This window comes from Lissotriton vulgaris, chromosome 9 (assembly GCF_964263255.1).
Source record: "Lissotriton vulgaris chromosome 9, aLisVul1.2, whole genome shotgun sequence".
Classification (NCBI taxonomy): domain Eukaryota; kingdom Metazoa; phylum Chordata; class Amphibia; order Caudata; family Salamandridae; genus Lissotriton; species Lissotriton vulgaris.
This window is the reverse complement of record NC_141697.1, coordinates 746,508,758-746,535,912: the sequence shown is the minus strand read 5'-3', so window position 1 is coordinate 746,535,912 and position 27,155 is coordinate 746,508,758.

The window sequence follows — 27,155 nt, the reverse complement described above, 5'->3', positions numbered from 1 at the left end:
GGTGGTAGCAGCAGGCACACATTACAGGGCACTGGCATATGCTGAAGAACCAAAAGAACCAAATTTAAGATTTTAAAAGCTGCTTTTAGGGCTTGGAAATCCATCAAACGAATTGTTGACATCCCTAGAATTACGCGATACACTCCCCTGATGTCCCTTCATATTTTCCCATTTGCGGGTATAGATATTATGAAAAGATGGCGCAACCTCGGCATCACACAGCTTAGTGATCTTTTACAGGATAATAAACTGCTAACATTTACTGAGCTTCAAATTAAATTTAAACTAACGAATGCTGATTATTTTAAATATCTACAGTGGCATAGTTATATTAATACATTAACGGTGCAAGAACGCACATCGCTACAACAAATCCCTTTGATTGACTCCATGTATCAAAGAAGAAAGATTGGCTATTTTTATAATCAGTTGTTGTCCTTACACCCAGATGACCTATCTTTCAGACAACAACTCTGGGCTGAGAAACCGGGATTGGACTCCATCAAGATGGAGGAATCCATCCATTTGGCCAATTCCATCTTGGTCTCCGGAAGGAGTAGAACTCAGCATTACATGGTGCTGTACGATCTTTATTATACGCCAGCCAAAATCTAAAAATGGGGTTCTTCAGTAGGTACTGCTTGTAGTAGATGTGGTCTGCACGCGGCGGACGTGGTGCATATGTTTTTTCTATGTCCACATTTAAGCAGAACTCTATCAGAAATTCAACATTTTCTCTCTTTGATACTTGGAATTCCTGTAACACTCACATCAGAGCTTGTATTGTTTGGAGTCTCTTCTACATCCATGATAGATGATCACAAAAAGCTGCTATTTATCTCTGTTGGGATCTTTCGTTCATGTGTGACTCAACATTGGATCAGTCCAGACCCACCCTCTTTCTCTGCTTGGAGAGGGCGGCTGCTGGCAAGGTATATCTTAGAACGTGCCATCTATAGAACGAAAGAGCGTAAAAGAAGGGCAATAGGAATAAAAATCTGGGAACCTGTTGAGCGATGGATGGTGGGGGAAGTGGGGCAGTAGCTTATTTAATTATTTTTTTTGAGTCATTATTTACAGTGTTGCCTTTTCAATGTATAATTATGATTGGAAAATTTTTATTTTTATTTCTTTCTCATGCAATGTTTGTTGTATATATGAAACATTCTTTGCTGTTTTTTTTGTACTAAACATGCTTGTAACCTGATCTACTAGCAATGAAAAACAATAAAATCAAAAAAAAAAAAAGGGAAACACAGTACCTGGGGCAGTTGGAGTGTGCTGCCAGCTTCAACGGCTGAGGAATAAAGACACACCCTTGCACACTTTCGCACAAAAATGCAAGTATGTGTACAGGCGGCTTGGCGTTGCCCAGGGAGTTTTAATAAGAGAGCTGGCTCACTCAACTTGCTTTTGATGTCTGATGCCTGCTTGACCCTGGCCGAGGCTTCGCACATTCCTCAAACTTAGCCCAGCACTCTTCCTTCCATCCACTGCGAGATGGTACAGTGCAGACATTGTACAGACAACCCCCACCAGCCATCCTGGGCAACTATCTGTAGGGCTCTCTGGAGTCGATTAGCAGGGCACCGGCTTCTGTATCCCCACCCTGGCACATTATACTCAATGACATTTCCCAGTGTTAGATTCTGTTCTTGTGCAGTCTAGAAAGAGATATGTCAGCTCCTTGAAACTAATACTGGACTCATACTGCAGGTTTCCATCTACCTTTTCCTTTTATCACATCTGTGTTTGTATGGTCTCACAGACTCTAGGCATTAGGACACTGCAGAAATTATTCACCTCTGAGGGCCTCATTTATGAGGCCTTGCGACAGTTTTGCGCTTCCATTGCGTCACTTTTGAGATGCATCAGCGGCGTAAAGTATGCCGGGTAGATTTACAAGCCCCTTGCACCTCCTTGCGCCGCCATTGTGTCACTTTTTTTGATGCAGCGGCATCACAAACATTGCGCCCTATTTACAACGTGACACATCTAGGGAGATGCGTCACATTGTAAAGCCCTGCGTCACATTATATCTGTGTCACAAATAATGTAAGCAGGGAGCATTCCCACGCAGGAAAGTCTCGTAAAAGTGATCCAATGAAATCAGCAAGATTTCCCTGCGTCACTTTTAGGACGCCACTGCGTCAAAACCTTACGCTTGCTTGGAGCAGGCGTTAGGAGTGCGCAGTGTATTGGGAATAGGCCGCAACACGCATTGCTGGAGTTTATCGTGCTTGCGACACGACTCCACCAATGCGTGACTTTTCCGCCAACAAATGTATCAGAAGTTTTTGACACATCTGTCAATTCTTCCGCCATGGTGCGTCATATTGTAAATACGGCGCATCTATGGCGGTGCAAGCATTTTTCTGGGTGGTGCAAGGAAAGTGACACATTTCTATAGGTGCCTCACTTTCTTGCAAACCTGCCCACCCCCTGTTGCATCCTATTTACAAAGAGACGCATCTAAGCAGATGCGTCACTTTGTAAGCCCGTGCACTACATTATACCTGCGTCAGGTATAATGTATGTAAGGTGGGCGTTCCCACGTAAGGAAGCCTCGTAGAAGTGACACAGTGAAATCTGGAAGACTTCACTGCGCCACTTCTAGGTTGCAAATGCAGCAATATCTTACGCCTGCCTCACAGCAGGCGTGAGACTGATGCAAGTCCTTTCACATGGAGCTTGCCCTATGTGAAAGGACACATTGCTGGAGTTGCGTCACTTTTGTGACATACTCCAACAATGCGTCACTTTTGCGCCATACAGATACCTCAGAAATACTGACGTATCTGTAACTCCTTGCGACATGATGCGTCATACAGTAAATATGACGCATCAATCATGTCGCACGGAAGGCGCACTGAGAGGTGACGCATCGCTGCTTTCACGCAGTGATGCGTCATTTCTCATAAATGAGGCCCTAGGGGGCTTATTTACAAGCGACTTGCACCTCCCATACGTCACTTTTCGCATGTTAAAAATGACACAAAAGTGGCACAAGGGGCTTGTAAATAGGCCCCTGAATCTCTGCGGTACCCTGATGCCTTTCGGTTTTAGCGCTTTACAAACATTGACATGATTATATGATATGATGCTGGGGGGCATGATTAAGATAGGCCTTCACTTCAGTCTTAGGCTGATGACACAGACTCATTCCTTTCTAGACTGTACAAGAAGAGAGTGGCTCCTAGGCAGCTTTTACAAACACTTCTCATTGAAGTGTCATCTAGATACATATGTGCTTTCTCCGCATCCCAGTTCGGTTGCTTACAAAGGCTGTCTGTTCTCCTCCAGCTGTACCTTGAGCAGAAATTAAGAGGAAGACACGGGGCAGAATCTATCTATGTAGCTCAAAAGAAGCTACACCTACAAAAGGACAGGCACAATTAAATATAGGAGAGTAAGTGTGACGTGAGACATGAAGTTGAATACGAAAAATTCGAAGATGGACAAAAAGTGCTGTACTAGCAAGATCGAAAGGGTAGACAAGAACAGAATCGGCAGACACGAATAATTTGGCAGGAGGACAAGTGGTAGACAAACAGGAGAGTGCAAAGTTGTGTGTATGAGCCAGCAGGAATATGGGCAAACGTAGAGATTAGAAAAGAGCACACGAACACTGCACACTCCTCATTGTACACTGCACACTACTCTTTGCGCATGTGCCATTGCTCTGTACACACAGCTCATCAATATGCACTTTGGACTGCTCCATAACCATCATGCACAGCTCACTTTATTACACTTTGTATGGTGCTCATCACATACTCCAAGTTACTCAGTGTGCACTAGTCACTGCTCAATGCATTCTGCACACTTTCCACTGATCAGTGTGCTATATGCATGATTCACTGTTTAAATACACAGTGTTCAATGCACCGAAGTGTGCTCAATGAGTACTATGAATGGCTCACTTCTCAGTGCACACTGCTTACTTGATATTGTGTGCCTTTTTGACTTGCATCATGCACTACCAATTGTTCAGTACGTACTATTCTATACACAACAATACATAAGGAGTAAATCAAGCACATAATATTGTTCATATCGAATGTATATTCCACATGGTTTAATACCAGTGAACCTGACCTTTATTAATTACAAAACAAATTTGTGAATTGCCCTGTGAGTTTTTAACACATTTTCGCTTTGAGTTAAACACTAGGCTTCAGTGGCATTATTGCAATGTCTTCAGAACTAAGATCATGTGATTCAGTGGATTCTAGGATTCAGTAGCAAAGGCCATATGATGTCACTTCCTGTAATGTCTTTGAGGTCAAAGGCGTGATGTCCCTTCTGCTACCCCTTACATTTTGGTGAATTGACTCCCATGCGTGTTCATACAGATTTACTACTTTTGGAAATTCACAAACATTCCAAGTAGTAGTAGGTTTCCAGATACACTACTTGGAATGCCATTTAACGTCTCCCAGAGGCACCTATGGGTTCAATTCAGAAATCAATGTGGCATATCGTTTAAGACAGGGAAATGGAGTACCCTGTGCAAACACACATTAATTTGTCTGTTTTTGTTCATTGTAGAAATCTCCTTCCCCATGAGGAAAGTCCTTCCCCTACACCACCTGTAAATCTCTGATGATCCGTACCCCTTCTTATCCTGCATGGGAAGCTGCTCAAGCTCAACAATTTCCAGGATGGTTCAAAATTGGATTTCAGTTTGTAACTGCGCACAAACGTATTACTTTATTGGCAATCACAGACTTGCAATGCCTTTTCCCCATTCTTACATGGGATTTACTACTACTGATTTCCCTAAACATGAGGTTGAGAAATCCCAGGTAGTAAATGCATTTCCCCGCCCAGGAATCTTTCTGTGAATTCCTGGCAGGCATAGATGTAGGTATTTTCAGCTGTGAGTGTGTGTTTATTGACGAAAATACCTCAGTGATTTGGGTCAAATGGAACAAATGTTTTTGGTATTTGCTGCCTTGGAGAGCATTTAAATGATACACAGCTGTGTTTTTGGCAAACACACTTTCCCTAACATCCTTTAAGCTAAATTCTATCTTCAAGATATCAGGCATGGTGCCCCTATAAAAAATCAAGGTAGCTAAGCATATTTTGGATAGGAAAAGTCAAATCTCATGGGAGAAGAAATTGCCTCAATTTTTTTTAGACAAATAAGCATCTTAGAGCATGTTGTCTGTCGAGAGAATTCACAAAAATGTGATACATAGAAAGAGAACATTTGTAAGGGGGGTGCAGCTAACCCCCAACGAAGATGGCAGCATAGGTGTTGCGCTCCGGACCCGAGCAGAATAATACTGCAAATATTATCTTTCCCTGAAGGACGCCCTATCAGGAAAACCATCTTCAGATTTCTTCACGCATCCCTCAGGCAGCTATGGCAGCTCTAAGTGTTTTTGACAGGGTTTGTGGGCTCCATCGCATATCGAGCTGTGCTCCTTGCATCAGATATAAGCAACATTCTTGAAAATTTGGCCCGACTCTCCTCAAAAGCGTGCATTGCTACCTCTTACAATGTCCTAAAGGGTCTAAAACGTGTCCCTAAAGATTCACAAGTCGGCACAGCATCTCAGTTTCTGTTTAAAGCAGAATGGAGGGAAAGTCCTTTGTTTCATTACTGTTCGCTAGAATAAAATGGTGAATGCTAGCGCTCCACACACCCCATACACTCATTTCGGCTCCGGCTCCAATTAAACATCTAGGGCCTCACTACGATGTCGGTCGGAAAGAATTTCGACCGACTCGGTTTCGGAATGGTTTCTGACCGACTCTGGTTCTGGGAGTCCGACTGACCAATTATGATATTTTCAAACACTGTTCGGTCATACTCCCATTGACTTCAATGGGAGGCTGTTTTTCCGACCGACAACACAGGCTCCCATTGAAAAAAAGAGTATATTGAAAACCTTGCACCCTGTGGCGGGCACCGCCTTTTTGTCTATCACACTGTGCATGGTTGGAAGGAGGGGACCCATGGGTACCTCAACAGGCCCCTATTGGAGGCCTCTGGGTAAAGGGAAGCCGGCTAGGGGTCCCCAAAGTTGGATTCTAACAGCCAATCCATGTCGGACATACTGATTTGGAAAGGCTATCCAAATCCGACATCGTAATCGCTCGCTCAGAAACGCAGTCCATAGAGAAGTACGTGGCGGCTCTGACCACCTCAGAATTTCTGATTGCTGTTCAGACGTGAGTTAAACCGAGACAGACAGTCTGAACAGTTTCCAACCATCATAATTGGTCGGTCGGAAAGTTTCAGAGTCGGTCAGAAACAAGGCTTCCGACACAGATTCAGACTAATCAAATGCCTTCCAGAGCCTTTCCAACTGATATCATAATCGACCCCCTAGTGTGGCTTTATCAGGCATGTACTGCATGAGTATTCATCGGTCTAGATTATTGATCTTTTGCGAAGACTTTTAAAACAACAGTGCCTTTTTAGTAACATCATTGGTAAAAAGAGTGAAACAAGGAAGGAACGTTTCTGTGCTCTACAACTGCACACTGTGGAGAAGTGTGGCTCAGGGGTTAGAGGCGGCAGACCCGGAAGCTGAGATTGGCCCTGGACCAGGGTTCAATTCCCCGCCCCGACGGGGGTTGGGCTCAATAATTCCACGGACTCGATAATTCTCGCTCCGGTGCCTCCTCGACTCACGGGTTCACACTCTGCGACTCTGGGCAATAGCTTGCTTAATCTCCACAACGGCCCCTCGCGGCGGGATGCCTGGCTTTCACCTTGTGGATACCCTGCTGGGGTATCTCACAGGGGAATTCCAGGACGGGTTCCCTAAGCAAGCGCATAGATGCCTGCGATGTGGGCGATTTGCGCTATATAAATACATGTACATTTACATTTACACCGTGTTATAATGGGGACCTCAAGTGGAGGTGACTGCAAGATTTTTTCAAATTTGCGGCTCTGCTCTTTGTGGCCAAAAGTGAACTGAGCGATAACCCATTGCTCTGACTTTTGTTCACTATCGTTTACTGTTGGAGGCTCGGTAACAAAAGCGATGGTTCATCTGCACCTAAAGGTCCCTGAACACTAATTCTGGATTTCATTTCCATCACGTCTGGCAACACATTCAAACAGCACTCATACATTTTTTTTGTATAATCAGCATGATAGCAAAGATCATGCGACCACCTTCGTATACCTGATTGTTCCTCTTTGGTCACATATGTAATCTTGGTTAGACACTAGATGCTATATCTGAACAGTGATCTTAACCCATCACTGTAATACCTTCAGCGGTCACTAGCAAGATTTTATAGTACCAGGTTTTTTTTATCTACTAACTGAGGTTGTGCACTGTCTCCAATATCATCCCGCAAGTCAAACAGAATTTTCCATATTTGCAGTTTCACAACCCTACACATCAGGGGCCTCATTTATGAAAAGTGACGCATCGCTGTGTGAAATCAGTGATGCGTCACTTTTCACTGCGTACTCCTTACGACATTCCTGATGCAACATATTTAATGTATGACGCATCATGTCGCAAGGAGTTACAGATACATCAGTATTTCTGACGTATCTGTAAGCGCAAAAGTGACGCATTGCAGGAGTGTGTCACAAAAGTGACGCAACTCCAGCAATGCTTCCTTTCACATGGGGCAAGCCCCATGTGAAAGGGCTTGTGTCAGTCTTACGCCTGCTGTGAGGCAGGCGCAAGATTTTGATGCAACAGCGTCCTAAAAGTGACGCAGTGAAATCTCATAGATTTCACTGCGTCACTATTACGAGGCTTTTTGCGGGGGAACGCCCCCTCTGCATACATTATACCTGACGCAGGTATAATGTGGCGCAGGGGTTTAAAAAGTGACGCATCTACCTAGATACGTCACTTTTTAAATATGGCGCAACTAGGCGCATTTAAGTGGGGAATCAAGACTTTTTGAACAGAATGGACACTATACTATTGAAACTCAATGGTCTATGTAACCTAACTCAGTCAACAAAATTAAATACAGAGAACCCGCAATCCGAAATGGGCAGCCCCAGGCAAAATGTACAGGCACTGGCTAAAAGGTTAGGTGAAGCATAATCTTGCACCAGAAAAGTTGAATACAAACAATGCTCCATCGCAAAATCCTCTGAAATAGTGTCGCAGAAAATAATTTCTCTGAAATTTGAGCCTTGGAGGATAGGAGCAGAAGAGGCAACCTTTGAATTGTAACTTACCAGAAAAAAAAGCAGGCAACGATAAATCTTGTGTCTCTTACCGGAAATACTGCATCCCTCAGGTGCTTGAACTAACCTTTGACCGAACTATTGAAATTGAAAGGACCCACAGGATTCCAACACATGTCGCCTCTATCTTCCTCAATAAACCAAGCACTCTCATCTTCCGACCTCTAGGATACCAATATACTGAAATGATCCATGACCATATGAAGAAAATTTAAACGCTAATCTGGAAAGACCACAAAATTGGCATTGCAGCTATGCAAGACCTACAGTGGAAATCTTCATGCACCAAATAACTGGCAATCAAATGACACACTCTTTGTCACTAAAAATTATATGATGCTCCTTACCTCCCTGTAATATAACCCTTCTGCTATAACAAATTCTTCTGGTATGCTCTTCTGGCTCAGTCGATATATGTTTTCTTTCATAGTTTCTCTGTCACTCGGTTTATATCAGCTTAGTCTAAAATGCCACCCATGGTATGCACTGTGTTATTATTATTAAATCGGTTTTGTACAGCGCACGGTTACCCTAGAGCATCCCAGCTCTTTGCCACCAGAGAATATCAGAAATAGCGAGAACAGAAAAGGTTAGCAGAAGAGGAAGGTTTTAAGTTATTTTCGAAAGCGCAGAAGACAAGGTTCCGCGCGTAGACATAGAGGGAGAGCATTCCAGAGGGTGGCAACGTTGACTGAGAATCTCCTTCCTCCTGATCGTTTTTTTTACCCTAGGGACAACAGTCAGATGTTGCTGGTCTGAGCGCAAAGTTCTGCTGGCTTTATACAGGATCACCATCTTCTGGAGGACGGGAGGGCCTTTGCCTTGCAAGATTTTATGAGCAAGGCATAGGGATTTAAATTTCACCCTTTCCCGTATTGGCAGCCAGTGTAGCACCCTCAGTGCAGGTTTACCAGAACGAGACATAGGGATGTTGTAAAGCATTCGTGCTGGCGCATTCTGAACTTGTTGGAGTCTGTTCAGAGTGCTCTCAGGGGCACTGAGGTAGATCGCATTGCTGAAGTCTAACCTAGACATAATCAGACCCTGGATTAGGAGCTTTCTAGATAGAAAAGGGATGAGTGGTAGCACCTTACGTAACGATCGGAGGAGACCAAAACAGACACCCGCTAGTTTGGAGGCCTGAGTTCTGAGGGAGAGATCTCGCTCCATCCAAATGCCCAGGCTCTTGATCTCAGCCTTAGGTTCAGGAAGAGGTCCTAGGCAACTGGGCCAGGCCAAGCAGGGGAGAGAGGGATTTTTTGGTCCCATCAACATAATCTCCGTCTTGGACCCATTCAGTTTAAGTGCTGAGTCCCCCATCCAGGAGTGGACCTGTGAGAGGCAGGCGTGAAGTATCTGGGAGTTTTCTGTGGATTGGGAGAGGGCGAACACCAGTTGGGTGTCGTCGGCATAGCTCACGATGTTGATGTTGAATGGAGCCACCACTTCCTCCAAGGGAGTCATATACACGTTAAAAAGTGTGGGACTCAGGGAGGAGCCCTGTGTCACGCCACAATGGAGGTGAGTGGATGCCGATTGTGCGCCCCCTTCCCAAACCTGGAAAGATCTTTCACTAAGGAATGACCTAAGCCAATTTGTGCTGTCCCCCTCACGCCGGCGTCCGACAGTCTCTGGAGTAACACTCGGTGGTTAACGGTGTCGAATGCTGCACTCAGGTCCAGGAGGATCACTGCCACTGATCCCCCCGAATCTAAAATGCAGCGTACCTCCTCCATGACTGCCAGCAAGGCGGTGTCAGTGCCTTGGCCCGGGCAAAAACCTGTTTGAGAGCTTTTTAACACACCATTGGACTCAACAAAATTAGATAACTGAGAGTTAACCAATTTTTCCACGATTTTGCTCAGTCCTGGGAGGAGCGAGATAGGCCTGTAATTGGCCATATCTAGGGGGTCAAGAGAGGGTTTTTTTAGGAGGGCTTTCACTATTGCGCTCTTCCAATTAGGTGGAACAATACCCGTGCCTAATGAGGCATTGATGACTTCGGTGATGGGCTCCACAATGGAAGGGGCAACCTGTTTAAGGATCCTCATGGGGGCAACATCCCGAGGGGAGCCACTCTTAATTGAGCATAGAACTTTAAGGACTTCATCCTTAGTGACTGGCCCAAAGGATTCCAAAGTTATCTGAGGACGACCCTCCTCCTCCAATAGCTCAGGTCCTATCTTGGGCTGGGGCAGAGAAATGAGAATTTTTTCAATTTTTGTGTGGAAGTATTCTGCCAAGTTGTTGCATTTAGCTTCCAAATTTTCCGTGGGGGCAGAAGGTGTAGGAACCTTCAAAAGTTCTTTAACCACCAAGAAGGTTTCTCTTGAGGAGTTAGAGGCATTACTAATTTTCTCCTCGAAAAACTGAGTTTTAGCCAGCCGGATGGCAGTCTTGTAGCTCCTCATTGCCGTTCGGTATTCCATCTTACTAGCTACCTCCCAGTTTTTTCTCCAGGAACGCTCTAATTTTTTGCATGCCCTCCGCATAACCCTCAGTTCAGGTGTATACCAAGGAGCGGTGTGTAGTCTTTTCTCCTTTATTCCTGTCGATCTTATAGGAAGGACAGCGTCTAAAGTGTTCAACATCCACCTACAAAGGTTCGCTTCTGCTTCGGTCTGTTCAAGATTAATGGGGAAATGCTGCTCCTTCCCCCACAATGATGTGTATTATGTTAGCTAAAATGCGGGTCACCTGAGGCTCCTGTGTCTCTCCTGTCGGCAAGGGGGTTCGACTTTACTTACTCTATAGGTCTTGGTATGACTTTTGCAAAGTTCTGTTTACTCTCTTACAGGTTTGACAATGCTACAGTATCTGCTTTGAGATTAGCCTGGCTTCTTCTACCATGTTTACCCTAACATAGTGTCATTTCCCTAACTCCTTCAAACATATACAATAGGATGTGTATATTGATCTTTTCTGTTTTGGAAAAAAATGGTTCATAATGGTTTTTAAAGTGTTATCATATCACATTATAGGTGTCCACACAATCATAATCCTGCTCAACTTTGGACCCACTGTTTGGCTGCTACTCTCCGCTTCGAGTCCTCCATGGCTGCCAGCTTGATACTATTGCTTATGATGATCTAGTCAGATGGTTTCTTTTCAAAATTACGAAAAAACACTCCTCTTTTCATATTGCAAACATCTATGCCCTGACGACAGGCAACTCAACATTCTGGTCATCTTTAAACAACAGACTTTTGGAAATCCCACCTAATAGCAACTTATTTTAGCAGGAGATTTTAACTTACCCTAACACCACCTCCAAAATTATACAATTTAAATATAAATACAACAAAATAGAGCAGAGCAGGAGATAGATCATTCGGCGTGGCCGCGGCGAAACTCTGGAACTCTCTTCCCATCGAACTCAGGCAGGTCTCCGGCCTTCTCGCATTTAGAAGGCACTTAAAAACTTGGCTTTTCCCAAACCCCTAGCTTGTTTCAGCTGCCCCCCTTCTCTCGATACGAGTCTGTTAGCGCCAGGTTGCCTTTCTAAAGTTATGGTGCGCTTTAGAAGTGAAATAAATAAATACTCAGTGAAAGGGCAAATGTTTGGTCATCCAAACTGAAACAAAAAACTTCCTAGAATACAATAAAGCTGGGAGACTTGCTCTCACCCTCAAGAATACTTTAAAAACCATCAACATCAAGACCATTAAAGGTCAAACAGTCTGCTTACAAACAGACCTCACAAAAATCGTTGATACATTTCTCAACTTCAAATCACAATTATATAATCCTACAAAGTCAGGAAATAATGAATGTGTAGAAGCCCGCAAATCTTTTTTAGATGCTCACCAACTCCCCACAATCCTGACAGAGACATTATTACCCTCAATAACCCTATTACACAAGAAAATATCTTTATAGCAATCAAATCTGTAGAACCAAATTAAAACCCTGGCCCAGATGGTTGTCCTGTTACCAGAGCTATCAACACTTATTAGCACCTCATATTACTACTCTCTTCCATACTTTTAACTCTGCGGGTAAGCTTGGAGGTTCGTTCTCAGAGGCCCATATCATTATCATCCCCAAGGAGGGGAAAGAACTTCTGGATGCAAAAAACTTTTTTCCATTAATAAGTACTGACTATAAAATTGATACTAAGATATCGGCATTCTGACTTGAGAAAATCCTCCCTCTACTCGTACATCCCACTCAAACAGGGGTTTGTAAAGGAGCAGTTAGTCGACCCTTGACCTTGCCAGGTACGTTGCCCCCCCCACTGCAGCTCTTCCTGCACTTGTGCCAACATCCTTCTCTCTGCCCTCCTGGGCGCTGTTTTATCCTTGCCCCCCGCCAACTGCTCATTTTCCCTCCGCTGCTGCCCCTGCGTCCCCGCCCACACCTGCACTCATTCACCTTCCCCTGTCTTCCGCCTCCCGCCTCCCAGCTCCTCCTCCTTCCCAGCTCCCCTTCAAATGGCGCCAGCTGCTCGGCCGCGCCTAAGGCAAGCCCGTCTGCGCCCGCCCGCACCTGGACTGTGCCCAGTGCCAGAACCCCTGGACCCCGCAAACGCCACAACACCAAACTCCACTATGGCGCCAGCAGCCTCCACGCAATCAACGCTGACCGAAACCACACCTGCTTCTAGGCCTCCCCGAAACAAACCCATGGACCCTTCTCCTGCCACTCCTGCAGCTTCACCTGCGACAGAACCACCAAACCTCCAAGGACTGGAACCAACCAACTCCGCTGCATACTTCTCAACACCCAATCTGCACGCAAACACGCCGTCGAGCTCTAGGATCTGCCCGACACCTCCGCCCCAGACGTGGCTTTCCTGACCGAAACCTGGTGGAATGACTCCTCGGCGGCCGACATCGCCATAGCCATCCCGGACGGCTACAAGATCACCCGCAGGGATCGCGCCAACGGAACCGGAGGAGGATTAGCACTCATACACAAGTCTACTCTCAAGGTTTCCACTTACGCAGATGACACCCTACACACCGCCGAACACCTGCATTTCCGGATCCACACCGATCCCAATTCACCCTCAGAGGAACACTCGTGTACAGACCCCCCTCCCCCCAGGCTCAGTTCAGCGACTCCATCACCGACTTCGCCAGCACCCACGCACTTGCTTCCATGGACTACATCCTCCTCGGGACCTGAACTTCCACCTCGAGAACAACAACGACGCCAACTCTGACACCCTGATCGCCAACCTCGCCAACCTCAGCCTCAAACAACTTGTCACCATACCCACCCATGCCGCCGGCCACACGCTGGACCCCCTCTTCTCCACAGGCACCCACATCACCTTTGACCACACCACCGAACACCACTGGACCGACCACGGCTGCATCCATTTACCTTCAAGAAACTAAATACGCACCACTGCACCCAACAGCTGCCTAGCCGCTGCTGGAGGAAAGTCACCGAAGATCGGCTGATCACCACCCTCGCCCAGAACCCACCCACTGACCCCACCAAGTCAGACGCCGCAGCCCGCAACCTCTGACAGTGGATCGACAGCTGTGCCAACACCAGATTTGCAACAAGTTCCGAAATGCACCACTTTGACAGTCAAAATTACACCATATGTCGGTGAAAAAGTCTATATTTGAAAGAAGATAATCCAAATAAAGGAGCGCTGAGTCCAAAATTTGCAAGCAAGTGTTCAGGATTCTTTTAATTTTCAGATCGAAATGCCAGCCAACGCGTTTCGTTCCTTCAAAGGGAACTTCTTCAGGGCAGTAATGATAGATGACAAGTATAGGAATTTCCTGAGCCGAGATCAAAGATTGACCATAGTTATATATATCCTATGTCTGAATGTCGACGAGTAGGTAGGGTCACCAGATATCAATTTCAGAAAGGTAGTTGCCTTATATCTTCCAAAAGGAATACACCTTATGAAAGCCTTCCTGCAGATATTTCAATTATCTCTATTGTTTCTTATTTTTCATTTCTTCCTCATTAGTATCAATGAGCTGTTAAGTTTCTTGCTGAATTATACCTTTAAATATTTTGAAAGTTCGTATTATTCACTGTCACTTGTTCCAATTTGGAAATCCCTAATTGACTCTGGCGATGTGGTCACATTCAGGTAGTTACCTGTGGGGGTCCCAATCGCTATCCCCAGTCGGCGTTTCACAGTGCTCGCGCCTGGTCTGCTCCGGCCAACACCCTTGCCCCACTCAACAAACCCTCCAACAACCACGCCAGCAAGGGAGTCACCTGGTTTATCGATGAGCTCCAGACCTCCAAATGCACATGCCGGAAACTGGAGAAAATATGGCTTCCCGAACGCACACCGGACAACCACGCAGCCTACAAGGACGCCACCCGCAGACATCACCACCTCATCAGATTAGCCAAGAGGTCCTCCTTCAAAGACTGCTTGGACAACAACGCACACAACAGCAAAGCGCTCTGCAACATCGTAAAGGAACTCTCCAACCCCAGCGCCACTGCGCCACTGTGCGACTCACTAGCCATCTTCTTCCACCGCAAGATCACTGACATCCACGATAGCTTTAACACCACAACCACTCGACTACACCAGACTCCACCCTCCCTGCGAACACCACCAGTGCTATCCACCTGACCTCCTGGTCCAACGTCAACGACGACGAGATACGCAAGGTCATGTACTCCATCCACTCAGGATCTCCGTCAGACCCGTGCCCACACCACGTATTGAACAAAGCAGACGCAGCCATCGCACCCCAACTACAGAAGGTCATCAACATCTCCTTCGAAACAGCGACATTCCCGGAAACCTGGAAGCATGCCAAAATCAACGCTCTCCTCAAGAAGGCAAAGGCGGACCCCAAGGACCTCAAGAACTTCAGGCCCATCTCCCTGCTTCCGTTCCTGGTGAAGGTCATCGAGAAAATCCTCAACAGGCAACTGGTCCGCCACCTCGAAGACAACAACATCTTGGACCCATCCCAGTCCGGATTCAGACAAAACCACAGTACTGAGACAGCCCTCATCACTGCCACAGACGACATCAGGCGCCAACTAGACAACGGCGAAACATCATCCCTCATCCTCCTGCACCTGTCGGCCACCTTTGACACGGTCTGCCATCGCACTCTAAAGACACGCCTCCCAGAAGCTAGAATCCAAGAGAAGGCCCTTGACTAGACCATGTCCTTCCTCTCCGGCAGTACCCAGAGCGCCCGCCTCCCACCCTTTCGATTCGAAGCCACCAACATCATCTGCGGCGTCCCCCAGAGCTCAATCCTCAGTCCGACGCTGTTCAACATCTATATGGCCCCCCTCGCACAAGTTGCCCGCCAGCACAACCTGAACATCATCTCCAACGACGATGACAAATCATCTCCCTCACCAAGGACCCTCACACCGCCAAAACCAACCTCCACGAGGGAATGAAGGCTGTCGCCGACTGGATGAGGAGCAGACGACTGAAGCTGAACTCGAACAAGACAGAGGTACTCATCCTCGGACCCACCCCCTCAGCCTGGGACGACTCCCGGTGGCCGACGACATTGGGAACAGCACCAACACCCACTGACCATGCACGCAACCTAGGATTCATACTCGACTCCTCCCTCTCCGTGGCTAAACAGGTCAGCGCTGTCTCCTCCTCCTGCTACAACACCCTCCACTTGCTCCGCAGGATCTACAAGTGGATCCTGACCGAAACAAGAAGAACAGTGACAGAGGCCTTTGTCAGCAGCAGACTAGACTACGGCAACGCACTCTATGCAGGAATACCAGCCAAACACCTATGACGACTGCAAAGCATCCAAAAAGCCTCCGCCCGACTGATCGTCAACGTCCCCCACCACAGCCACATCACCCCCACCTAAGAGACCTACACTGTCTCCCCGTAGACAAGAGGATCACCTTCAAACTCCTCACCCATGCACACAAAGTACTCCACAACGCTGGACCAGCCTACCTTAACAGCAGGCTCAGCTTCCACAACCCCATCCGCCAGCTCTGCTCCGCCAGCCTCACCCTCGCCAATGTCCCACACATCCAACGAACGACCTCCGGCAGCAGATCTTTCTCCTACCTCGCCGCCAAGACCTGGAACACCCTCCCCATCCACATACAGCAGACCAAAGACCTACTCGCCGTCAGAAAACTCCTCAAGACCTGGGTCTTCGAGCAGTAGCAGCACCCCCTCCCCTCAGTGTCTTGAGACCCTCACGGGTAAGTAGCGCGCTCTACAAATACTCTGATTGATTGATTAATTGATTGATTGATTGATTGATTAGTCGCTGATAACTTTAGGACCTTTTACCACGCTCTGTAAAAAGCTACTTTCTTCCCAGGCCATGGGGATGGCTCTGGATTTAGAAAAAAGTATTCAACAAGGTCTCCTGGCCCTTCTTAAAAGCCACTTTAAAAAAAACAAAATTTAGGTTCAAGGTTTATTCTTGTGGGCGTGGCAATCTACTTAACCAAATAGCCTGATTTTAACTCAATAGATACATTTTTGTAAGCTTTTAATTTTGCTCAAGGCACGAGGCAAGGTTGTCCTTTGTCTCCTCTATTGTTCCTTCAATCAATTGAACCCCAACTGCATTCTATTTCAACTAATACAAAAATTTAAGGAATTCCATTTAAAAGTGGATCTCAGAAATTGGCTGCATAAGCTGATGATGTCCTAATTTTCCCTAATGAAGCAGAAAGCGCCACCCCCGAAATTCTCAATGTGACCAAGGACTACGCCACAGACTCATGGTATACCTTAAATAAAGGCCTGGGATTCAAAACTTAGTTAAATGGCAACCCAACAAATAAAAAATATTTGGGACTAGAGTTTGCAAGCTCTATTTCAGAAACTAAACTTCACATAGAAACCTCCCTTCTCACAAAAAACAAAAAGCTAACCAGGGATTGGTCTCCAAAGTTTATTACATGGGGGCAGGGCAGAAAAAGTTATAATGCTGGTTGCCCTGCAAATCAACTTGTATCTCATCATGCTTCCATTTCACTTTTCCACTTCCTTCTTCACATCTCGAAATGCCCTGATATCACACTTTATATGGAAACAAAAAAAGGCAAGGATTTCTCTTCAAAAATTACAGTCACACAGACAAAAGGGTGGCATCAAGCTCCCTAACGACACATATCAATGAACTGCCTTCTAAGTCAGATCAACCATTTGGTGGAGGCACCCGTCTATGTCACATCGCCCAGCTTGGGTAAACATAGAGTCAGACTTAATTTCCCCTCTCTCCTGTATAAGTACTCTAATAATAAAACATATTATGGTACCTCATTCTTACCAAATTTGTAAAGACTCCAGAACCCCTATCAAAAAAATAGACAAATGTTTCCCTCATAGACTCAAAGGCTCAGAGCTTGCCTTCCTATGGTTCAATCCAACCATAAAACTTGATTGTAATCCCTCTTTCTGGGAAAGATGGGCCTCACTAGGCATACTATATTTCAAAGTCATTGGCAACCCCTGAAAACCCACTAACTGTTGATACACAGGCTTTCTAAATTCAAACTCCATCCAATTGATTTTTCAACTATCTGGGGGTACATGCATCCATGTTTCTTGCAAGCGCAAATGGTGTGATTCGCAAAAATCGGCCGTTTGTGCCTGCAAAAAGGCCATTAGTGATGCATCAAAGTGTTAGGCACTCTCAATTTAAGAAATTGCAATTTATTGTGATTTCTTAAATTGCGATTGCATTTAAGGAGCACAATTTGCTATTCCTTGAATGCAATGCTAGAAGCAATTAGAAATAGAGAATTCGCTATTTGGGTCCGCAAAATACAGAGAAATTAATCTGGTCTGTATTTTGCAAAAAACTTTAAAAATGCACTAAAGTGCATTTTTCAAGGTTTCAGGTTATACACATACATGCTCTTGTGGCATGTGTTAGTGCAACATGGCTGCACATCACAATTTCCGGGGTGCAACAGTGTGTCATTTTGACACATTTGCACCCTTGAAATTACATGCACAATTTGTGAGTACCTATTGGTACTCGCAAATTGCGCATGTAATTTCCCATTCATTCCTATGGGCATGTAGGCCCTTTGGAATGAATGGGAAGCCATTCCTTAATTGCGACTCGCAATATGCGAGTCGCAATAAAGGAATGTTTAGGAATCTCTATTTTAATAGCGCTTCCTACATGCATAGGCTTTTGAGAGTCCTTAATTGTGATTCCTTAATAATCAAAATTAAGGACTCACAAAGGCTTTTCTTGATGCATGTGCCTGAATGTCCTTTAAAGTTGCTCATGGAGGTTTTTAAAAAAGTACACAAAAGTGACTATCTAGATTTTCATCAAAACCTAATGCCCAAAAAACATAAATTATCCATAACTTATAAAACACTTACAAAAGTATCATCAACATTAACTGACGAGGTCCAAAGGACATGGGAAGCATCATGCATTAAATACAACATTGACCCCATCCAACCTTCACATTGTACCAACATCTGGAGATCTTTTGCTGCATCATAAAGTCTTGCCTCTCATCTTACAATGGAAACTATGGACAATATATAGAGCATTGTGGACTCCTGAATGACTACATAAGCAAGGTATTCAGTCTTCAGCTGCTTGTTGGCACTACCAACACCCCACAGATGACCTAGAACATTTACTAATTTACTGCAAACACATTAGCCCTTTCTGGTAATCTATTGAAACTACTCTATCAAATATACTCAACACACAAATCCCCTTATCACATACTATAGTCTCTCTAGGTATTCAAACCGCATCAGACTCGTTCACACTATCCACTTGGGACTGTTTTCCTATTGATATTTTGTTTGCACTTGGCATCAAAACAATTCTTGCCAGTTGGAAACATTATAACAACATCTCATACCATACTTGCAGTAGTTAATTTGAGCCGGCGGTTTCCGGTGCTCGCCACCAGCGCTTAATTGCCAACACTGACATCTATGACAGCTGCCACATGGTGCCGCTGTTTGTGATACATAAAGATGAGCAGACAAAGTCATTTATTAATTCAATCTAAATTAAAAACAAGTAATACCTGCCACCCGGGGACAATCTTATGGCTTTGGGGGTCTAAAACTGTCTAAATTCGCATATTTGTAGCATTGTGATGGTTAGTGGTTGTGTAAGTACTGTCATTGACAGTGCTGACAGTGGCAATGTGTAGTACAATCTCCGGTGACCTCCGTACAAGGGCCCTGGCATTTATTTGTTTTACAAATTAAGCACTGCATACTTGGTGGGCCTGTGTATGTTGTATCTGGAGTGCGTACAATCTTCCACAGAACCAGACTTTTAAAAAAAGTCCCTCGCCTCTTGCAAATGATTAACCCACTGTGAAACGCATCAGTATAGCATAAGAATTCAGTATTCTTCTCCCTCCTCTTTTTGCACTCTTTACCTTATCTCCTCCTCCTTCTCTCTCTCCTTCTCTATGCAAATGTGCCTTTTTGAGTGACACAACAAGACTACGCTTCCACTGCTTTTCGACTTTTGTTAAAGATACATTTTTTACTCTTAGACTCAAATGCAAAATGTTGATACAATCCTGACTGTCTTTATTTACATTGTAACCTCTTTGTTTTCACAATTACATGCTGTATATTTTAAAAACACAATAAAATTGATTTGAAATAAAATTACAAAACTATAAAATAAAATTACAGGTTCAATTTATCTATTATTCGTAGTATTATTTATACTTAGGTATTTGATTTATATAGTGTTTTCGCCAAACACTGAACAAACTGTATGAAAAAGCTTAACATAAAGAGACTTTAGCTTGGTCTCATTTGTTAGTAACACTAACAAACTTTTAGATAATTGTTCATGGATGTTTTGAGGTCACCTTAGGAATTGCAAGCAAGGTGTGCACTGTGCTTTTATGTTGATGACAACCCAGCCTCACTGCCAAGGTTGAATTAAATATATAGCATCTTTTAAACTTAGATTGCTTTATGTATCCTTTCTTTTTTAAGTAAGTGTCATACCTTTTTGTCCATCTAACCTGCGCTTCTCATTCTCCTGTTTTTAAAGATGTATGCCTAATGCATAGTCGTAAATATGGGCCATACATAACCTCTTGAGAAATGATTATGATTCAGTCAGAGCAAAATGACCAAATGGTTTTATGAGTTGATTTCACTTCTTCCTATTACAAGTGTTTCCACATGAGGAAAATGTGAATGCATACCTAGCAATTGGTACAATCTTATATTATAATTTTGCATGTGGAAAAATCAATCAGCAAAATCACCTGTAAAATATTTGCATGTGGAAACGCGCTCAGATTTACCAAGTGGCAAAACCATGTGCAGCAATAGAAAAAGAACTTCTGACTTGTTGGTGAGTTATTCAAAAGTTTCAAAGTTATATTTGGAGAAGCAGATTTGACCTTCAAATGGACTATAGCCCATTGGTTTCTATATTGAATGGTGAGAGTGTGAAGTATCAAGGGGCAGATTTATGTAGAACTTGCGCCACGTTTAAGACGCCGATACGTCACGCATCGGCGGCGTAAATGTGGCGCATCCCTACGACCCATTTACAATGTGACGCATCTAGTCAGATGCGTCACGTTGTAAAGCCCTACGCCACATGTGGGCGTTCCGGCGCAGGGTGGGCATTCTGGGGCAGGTGCGCCTCGCAAAAGTCAAATCTACAAGATTTCACTCAGTCACTTTTAGGCCAATGCTGCATCAAAACCCTGCTCGTGCTTGAAGCAGGCGTAAGGCTTGACACAGCATTGGACAGATAGGGCACCCCCGAGCCTTGCTGGAGCTGCGTCGCGCTTGCAACGCAACTCCAGCAATGCGCCGCCTTTATGGCACAGATGCGTCACGCATCTGTGCCATTTTTGCCCCATGGTGCGCCACATTGTAAAAGCGGCGCACCATGGGTGGCGGAGCTGCGGCGCACAATAACTGGCGCATCCCTGAGGATGCGCCAGTTATTGTAAATCTGCCCCCAAGTGTCTAGGATTATTAGGTTGCTTACAAACTTGCTTTAATACCTGTTGAGGTAGTTCATATTCCTGGTAGTAAAAATGCCAGAGCAGAATTTTTATCAGGTTTCTAGAAGTGAGAGACATCTTAGAAGAGGATACTGATGAGGATCTTGACAACTGTTTTGTTGCATCTATTGAAATATAGGGTGAAGTATAGTGTGTGTTCTGAGTAGGGTTCACGTGAGGCAATGGAAACTGATGAAATATTGAAACAAGTTACCCAGTTCATCTAGAGTGTGTGAAAAAGGAGAAGAATATTGGTGGAGATATGCATTTGTATGTGAAGATAACTGATGAGTTCTCTGTAGAGGGTGATAACTCGTGATAGAAGAAATATTAGTGTTGCCTTTAAAACTTGAAACTGATTGCCATTGCTCATGAGGTCCATTTGGGTGCTAATCTCACAAAATGTGGAGCACGCACAGCAAACTGGTTGCCGGAGTTGGGCAAAAATACTGTTCATTTAGTAAAAAATGATGTCATTTGTTGGATTTGTGAGAAGCTGAAGACTTTCAGTCCTCCACTGCAACCTACTGAGCTACCTTCAAGACCACTGGAGAAGGTGCAGATGGATTTAGTTGTACGTTTAATGGGTTATATGCTTAGTCCTGGCCTGAGATGTTCTTAATTGGCTACACAGCAAACGTTCAAAGGGACATTTATTTTCTGGGCCTAACTCAAGGGTCATGGTGGATTTTCTTAGGGATATTTTCCAACAAGAAGGGTTCTTCAAGAAATTGGGTTTTTGATTACTGGGGAGATGAAGACACTTCTTAAGGAACAATGACAATCCCTGTCAGATTGAAATATACAAGTAACTAAATTAATCTGCGTTTAAACTTCTGGCAGCTTGGCACAAAAGCTGTCACGCTCAACTTAGAATCGCTGTGTTAGGTATTTATGCAGCACACGAACAGTAATAGATTGAAACCATAACACCAGAAAAATCCCAACTAATTTAGACACATAGATTAAAATTGAAATAAAATGGAAAAAATTAAATGACAGCAAAATAAAATGAAACCTAATCAGTAGAACCGAAGATTTGAACCTTTAAAGTTTTACGTGAAAAATAGAGCTGAAAAGATCAAAGTGCAAACAGTGGGTATCTGGTCAGTTAAGACTAGGGCAAAGTAAAAAATTTGGGCAAACCGAAATGGAGAAAAGTTGGTTACACAAAGTTGATTGGGCCCAGTCTTGGCTTACGTTCGGACTAGGAAAAGATGTTTTGGAAAGTTTCTAAGGAGATAATGTTCAGCGGGGCAAGGCAGCCAGAAGCGGCTTCGTATTGGGGGAGCTGATGGATGGAGTTACGTTGAAGATCTCTATATTCAGGCTTTGTCACTTTGTTTGAAGGTAATGTTCTCCATTGGGACAAAGCTACAGGCTGTAGTCGGCAAGAGCTCCATGAAGTTGGACACTGTTACTTGGAGGTCCAGTTGAACAGGCTTTGCTGCTGCAGGAAAGAATGTAGTGAGAGCTGCTTCAAAGTTCAGCCGACCAGCAATTCACCTTGGGTGATTGACAAGCAGGTAGGTTCCAGTCTCCTTTTGGTTCTCAGGTAACTCTTTGGTGAAAACATTTATTATTCCCTAGTTTCAGGTTTTGTCTGAAGGAGCTTAGTAGCACCACTTCCAAGGGTTCAGGACTGGTTGGGCTCCACTTGGGCGGCCACTTCAGGCAGGGGCCAGGTGCAGGGTTCAGGATGTCTTGAACATGTTATGTCGCTGTAACTCACAAAGGAGGCCAGCCAACAAGGTCTTGGATCCACTCTGGTAGTCCTGGGATCAAGCAGCAAGACAGGCCTCAGGCAGCAGGACAGTCTCTGAGGATACAAGGCAAGTTTAAAGCAGCAGGGCGGTCCTCTGAGGTACAAAGCACCCCTCAAGTAGCAGGACAGACTTCTGAAGTAAAAAGCAGTCTATCTCAGGTCCTCCACAGGTCCAGGAGTAAACGGAAGAGTTAGTCTCAGGGTCCTATATTCATACCTGTTGCCAGCCTTTGAAGTGGAGTGAAACGGCTAGGCTACCCCACAATCTGGATTGGAAAATTCCTTCTTTCCACCACCAGGTTCTAAGCAGTCTGGGGTGACAAAAGACTGGTGTAAAGTTCCTTTGTGAGTGTGCTGGAGGCAGCCCTTTGAAATTGAATTTGGCAGGGAACAGCTAGGCCACTCCCATCTGGGCAGGATGATCCATCCTGCCAACATCTTGCCCCCTTTGTCTCACTGTCTGAGAGGCATACACAAAGGCAACTGCCAATCTATTCACAGTCATTTGACACAGGACACCGGCTGCAGGCACGAAATGGTGAGGACAAGAAAATGGCAACTTTCAAAAAGTGTCATTTTCAGAATTGTGTCTTAAACCCTGACTTTAACATTAAAGAAGGTTTTAAATTACAATACTTTTGAGTCGAGCATGACTTTTCTACCTGTTCCCAATTAAAAGATAGCACTTAAGAAATGTAATAAGGTAACCCAATGTTATTCTATGGGAGAGGCAGGCCTCACAGTAGGGAAAACACATTTGAGAGTTTTCTACTACCAGGACATGTAAAACACATGCTCTGACGTGAAGTTAGATGACAACCAAGATGGCGGTACCCTGCTGAAGCTCCTGTGAGCACCCAGGGTCATATGGGTCGGGAGACCACCAGTGACAGTGGGGGCGATGTGCTACATCCGGTGGCCCCCCAGGAGCTGCCCTTAACTTATGTGACTCACTGTATGTGACCCAGCCACTGCAAGGAGCTGGGTGAATGCCAGCAGTAATGGCCTTCTGGAGCTGAGGGGGATTGCTATCCGGATCCTGGGAACCAGGATTGGCCCCCTCACATTGGGCCGCAGTTGTCTTCCCAGACAAAAGTTGTATAAGCCCCCATGCTGCATGCTGTACCCATATGAAGAACGCTGGTGACTTGGGCCTGCCTCCCTGGAGACACCCCTTATTTCTGGTCAAGGCCTGTCTAGAAACATTGACTTCAGGACTTTGGGCTGCTCCCTCCATCCACCATGCCAGCATCGCCAGCATGCGCAATATCATGACAGGCTATGAGTATGCCTTTACAGTCCACTTTCTTCACTTTTCTTCCTCTCTCCTCCTGTGCCTCATGGCGGCTTCTGTGAGCACTAGGGCCCTCCCATTAGGCCTACACCTCATTCATGCCCCACCTGAGAATGCACCTGACTCAGGGGCCGTGAGGATTCAAACCCGGGTGGCAGGACTGAGGATCACTTGTCTGATGGTCTCGACCATAGTGATTTTTGCCCCAGAAACACCCTCCGGAGATGCAGCTGAACACCCTGCATATCAGAGGGCAGTTGAAAAGGTTTAGCTAGGGGACAGGACCACTGGAGCCCTCATCATTTTTCTGCTGGGTTGCTGGAACCCGATGGACCTGCCCCACTGAGCTATGGCTCTGACCACACTCTGGAAAGGTGAGAAATTCACTGACAAGAAACATGTGCAGTCATTTTCTTTCTAACTGCTAATGTAGGAGCTATTATCCACATTACTCTCTTCTCATTGTGCCATCACTCTTACATCTCTATTGGCAAAACATGAGTACAGCTACAATATCCTCTTTGATGGTGTTGCTGATATGTGTTCACTAGCTGTTTTAGTTGTCTGCACAAGGTATGCGGCTATAGCTCTGCTGTTACATACTGACAGCTCATCTTTAAATAAACTGTTGTTATTGTGGAGAGCTCCACTGTGTAACTTTTTTATTCATGCAAGCTGATAACTTTACATACGGGAAAGACCGGAAATCTCAAACTATATACACTTACTCCATCGGTTACCATGTTTTATGCTAAAGTTGATACCTTTAATACCTTTTTTGTAGTTGAGAATATGGAGACTGTAGGTACCAGCCATGATCTTTCAATGTCTTCCTCTAACATGCCTGGAGCATCCACATCTACCACAGAGATATTTTCTATCCTTTCTTCACTGTCTACTGTCTCCACTACCAAAGGGTAAAAAAATATACTCACTCCCCCATTAAATCTACCTTAGTAATATCAATGGAACCGAGGAGGTTAGGGCACTTAAGCCCCATATGGAGGACACTAAAAAACAGCTTCAACTTTTAGATGACAAATAGTTTCATGTAGAGAACTGAGTTAGTCAGGTGGAGAAGAGGGTTGAAACGCTTGAGGATTCAGTACAGGTTGTTAAAATATTGCAGGCTGAAGTGATGTTGTTAGTAAAGCGTGCTGAGCACTTGGAGAACCGCAGTAGAAGAAATAATTTACGTATTTATGGTCTGGTTGAAGTTGTGCATGGTTCAGATCCCACCTCCTTCTTTAAAACATTTCTTCCCCAGATTCTGGATCTTCCTCCTTTGCCTCTTTTAACATACAGCATGCGCATATACTTGGCTATCCAACTCACACTGCAACAACTTCGCACAAACCTTTGGGTGTCATCATCTATTTCCTGGAATATCTTAATCTTCTTAGAGTCATCAAGGCAGCCAAAGCTAAATGTTGCATTTTGTGGTCTGGCTCTAATTTTTTTTTGCACAAGATTTTGCCAAAACTACAGCAGACAGAAGGAAGAAATTTCTGGATATGCATCCAGCTCTTCACTCGCTAAATGTAGATTTGGTCTTCTCACCCTTGTTTATTCAAAGTAACTTATAACAATAAAGTTGTCACTTATGAAGATCCCCTTCTTCTAAAGAAATGTATTGACAGCTGCATAGGAATGACAATGGTGACTTCCAATGAATAATATCACCGGATGTCCCTTTGTTCAAATGTTTCTTTATAGCCTATGATTGGAATCTCTCTAATTATGTTCAAGGTGATTAGCATGTTTTAGAATGTTTACTATACTATAAATGGTTTTAAGAGTTGTTTCTTGGAATATTAAGGTTTTGGGTTCACCTATAAAGCGTTAATGGTTTGTAACTCATCTTTGTAGATTAAAAAGTGACATTATTTTATTGCAAGAAACTCATGTGGTGGAATCAGAAATTGTAAATTGGTCATATTTTCTCCTCACACAAGTAAATGTAATCGAGTGGCAATACTATGTAACAAATATTTATTTCTCAATATTTAGATTCTACTGATAAATTGGTTGTGTTTTCCTTTGTATCAATAACATTTCTATTACAATCTTCAAAATATATGCTTCCACACAACTAGATAATCCTTTTAGCTAATATTTTATCTAAATTGATGATACCCACTGATGATTATTTAACTTTTGGGGGGGACTGTAACATGGTTCTGGATCCTTTTATTGACAGATATTACAATTCCATATTTGTTCCATGATACATGCACTAACACGTCACATCTACAATAAAACAAAGGGCATTAATAGATATTTAAATCAAGAATATTCTTTGTGCCATGCGGTCACTTAAAAAAGGTAAAGTTCCCGGTCCAGATGGTTTTACAATTAATTTTTATTAGCATTTTTTAAAATGTTTAGTTTCCAAATTGCATCATCTTTTTACTCATTTTGTGACATCCAAATCTGCTGGAGGCTTATTTTACAATGCCCTAATCAGCTTTATTCCCAAAGATAAAAAAGATCTTACTATGTGCAAAAACTATAGGCCCATTTCCCTTGTGAATTTTAATTCTAAACCTTTTGCTACAATTCTTGCTTTACCTGTTGAGCGCTTACTTCCCCAATTAACAGGTAGGGGATATCTATCCAATAACACTAGATATTTTTTCTAATGGCTTAAGTGAATCTAAATCACATAAGCAGTCTTTAGCAGCTATTGCATTAGCTGCAGAAAATGTTTTTGATCAAGTTAAATAGCCCTTTATTTTCTTCGCTCTTTTTTAGTTTGGCTTTGGTTCTAAATTGATAAATCTCATCTCTCTGTTATACTCTTCTCAAGGCAAGCTTCTCATAAAGCTTCCAATGTGGTTAATGGTTTCATATCCTCACAATTCTCTCTTCATAGAGATGTTTGGCAAGGTTGTCCTTTATCCCCGCTTTTTTTTATTCTTGCTCTAGAGCCTTTTCTAATTAAACCTCATCTA